Source organism: Haemaphysalis longicornis, unplaced genomic scaffold, assembly GCF_048455015.1.
Source record: "Haemaphysalis longicornis isolate Haplotype H1 unplaced genomic scaffold, Haemaphysalis longicornis Haplotype H1 scaffold_16, whole genome shotgun sequence".
In the NCBI taxonomy this organism is placed as follows: domain Eukaryota; kingdom Metazoa; phylum Arthropoda; class Arachnida; order Ixodida; family Ixodidae; genus Haemaphysalis; species Haemaphysalis longicornis.
The window spans coordinates 12141795-12144636 of NW_027526266.1; positions in this window are offsets into that span (position 1 = coordinate 12141795).

Below are 2842 nucleotides of genomic sequence, written 5' to 3' on the forward strand. Positions count from 1 at the left end.
ATGAGGCGTTCCACAGCGTGAGGCTGAGCTCGCCAATTGCGAGAAGTCACAATCCACTCCAGTACGCCAAATATATAGAAACAGCTGAAGAACGTCGATGAAGGAGGGAAGAAAGAAGCAGGTAAGTTCACCTTTGTCGTCAACTCCCCACTTATCAACATAAACCAGCAGCAGCGTACGAGTAACAGAAAGGGTCACAAGCGTCATACTGGACACTCATGCTGTCGCAATCACAACCCTTAAGATGGGCTTCTGTGTTCTCGGACGTATTTTGTTTTTGTTTAGAGGACAGCACCATCTGAGATCTGTGTGTGTTTGCTTTTATCCCGCTTCCTTTCGGCAGCAGAGGAGGTGAGCGGGGGAGCGGCTTGCGAGGGGGCCGCCCGGGAAAGATGATATTTATGCGTGTTTGATTCGTATTCATAAAAATGCCTGTGTGACGTTCGGTGCCAATGAAGCTGGTAGTGTCTTCGCCAATAAGGTTGAGCTACAGAACGTTTCTGGTTACGTGTCGTGTTTCTCGACGTTTTTACTACTACTCACCGTTCTGAAGAATCCCCACTAACACCAAGAAATTTAACAGTGGCAAGAAAGGCACACGCAAGTTCATTTGAACCGATGTATGTGACAATGAAACTTTCGCGCTGCGTTCATTCCTATGTTTGGGATGGCTAATATTTTTTGAAGACATAGACAACTTCACCTCAATAAATAAAATTACATAGTACCTACAAAACATTCTCAGGATGCTTAAGCATTCTCAGGGGCTTTTTGTGTGCGCTATGTATTTGGAGCCCAAGGACAACACAGGGCTAAGAGCACCATTTTGAAGGCGATAGGTCAAACATAAAGGAAGGTCACGTGAATAAATATGGTGCAATGAATTGGATGTGGTTATGAGTGCTTGGTGGGTGCATAAAACCCTGTTTGAGACAAAGTCCGGGTCCTACGTTTCAATGAATTAATGATGCTGCATTGTTTATGCGACTTTTTGTAGTTTTGCTTTCTCCGTCCTTTGGCGTGGTTTAATTGAACAGGGTCCTTCACTGCAACTTGTTGTTTGCGTTTGATTTTTGGTTTTATTTTTTGATTTTATTCTTCGATTTTGGGCGCGAGTTATCTGAACAATCATACTGGTCACACCTCATGCCTTATCTCCCCTAAAGTCACAGTTCTGCGGGATTGCATTCACCTGCACTACTCACGTGCCGTTACTTTCACGAGTCACGCAGCACGCACTATCGTCTACATTATACGTTAACAGTTCGAAGTCTTGTGTGTGGGGCACATTTGTCCTTCACAGCTGCTGATTCCAGGCAATCTCTAGAGAAAGTACGTGCCAAAAACACACGAACAAAGTAACAGTGTTTGTCCCAGTCTTGAGAACATGCATGCAGATCAGTGTTGTGGTAGGAAAAAAGATCCGAATGCCATTTTAGTCTTAATGCGTACTATGAAGGCCAAAGCGTGGCTATAGTTATCGAAACTCATTTACTGCTGCATTGTACTTGCATCTCTTCAATTTCGTTCGTTCCTTTTTGGCACGAAATACTTCGGCTGATTTCCTTTCTGCTGCACCGTGTATTCGTTTCTTCAATTGTCCTTTTTGTGAAAATATTGACCCCGGTACAGTTGTTGGTTTTACGCGATCTTTTCTGTGTTTCGGCTTTTGCTCAAAAACCATTCTTTTTTCGTGGTGTGAGGGCAGCGCTAAGCACAAATGCTTTTTGAGGATTTTAGAATATTTTATTTGACATTTTTTTACCCTTTTCACCTGCTTACGTTTTAATTTCCCAAATAGTTATTATTGATACAACACTTTTTTCACCACATTTTAATTATTTTTTTACAGGGCGTTACACAGTTGGCGTTCTGGGGCACTCCGAATCAATGCTGACGTTGTAAAACAGCGTCAGCCTAAACCCTAACACAAGACCCTTACCGCATGAGTACGGAAGGAAGTTTGTGAGTTTTGTCCCCATCAATTCTCCACACAATATTCCCGCACCCAACGTAATGTCGTGCTAGATTGCATTTGGGGAGTTCTAAAGGATATTCATTGATGAACAAAGCTGAATTCGCGATTGTCACAATAACTATTCAGTTTAGCTAATGAGGTACCCCTAAACACCTCAAGTTGCATTACCTACTGTAATACACCCAAAGTGCGTAAATATTCTTTACTGATGGAGTACCTGCAGTCTAAAACAAGGTGTTACGGTCACTCTTGTGTGCTGTGTACGTGGCTACGCCCGCTGGTGAAGTACGAGACACATTACCTTTGCGCTTGTCCACATTGCAGGATAAACTGTGAGATGTAATGCTGATAGCGATAACAACTACCCGTAGAAACATTTTCTTACAAACTCAACCAGCTCGCTCCCCCTAAGTCCAGTGACTACAATATCACCGAAAAATCCGACACATTTACGTTCTTTACTTGGACAGTGTCCGGCAAACACACGGGTTGACATATGGACTGTATAAATTCCTACCGTGAAAAGAAGTGAAGCTAAAAAAGGCAGGTGAAGGAACAGCGTGTACATTACTTTCATTTTGTTTTTAATATTCTAATGTTTCAGTGCTGGTGCTTGCAGTTTTGATTTATTCCCCCCGGTTTCCCAGACACGAGAGAATGACCTCGTTCAACATCCCTCCTGTTCTCTAGTATTAGAACGTTTGCTTTTGCCGCAGCTGGGATATTTAAAAGCAGTTCTCCCTCTCCCCAAGGACAAAAACAAGAGGTGTTCCTTTGGGAACAATTCAAATGGTAATAATCAATGCTCAAAAGCAGGTCACACGAAATGCCCTTTATTTATTCAGTGGAGAGGGCACAAGTGTA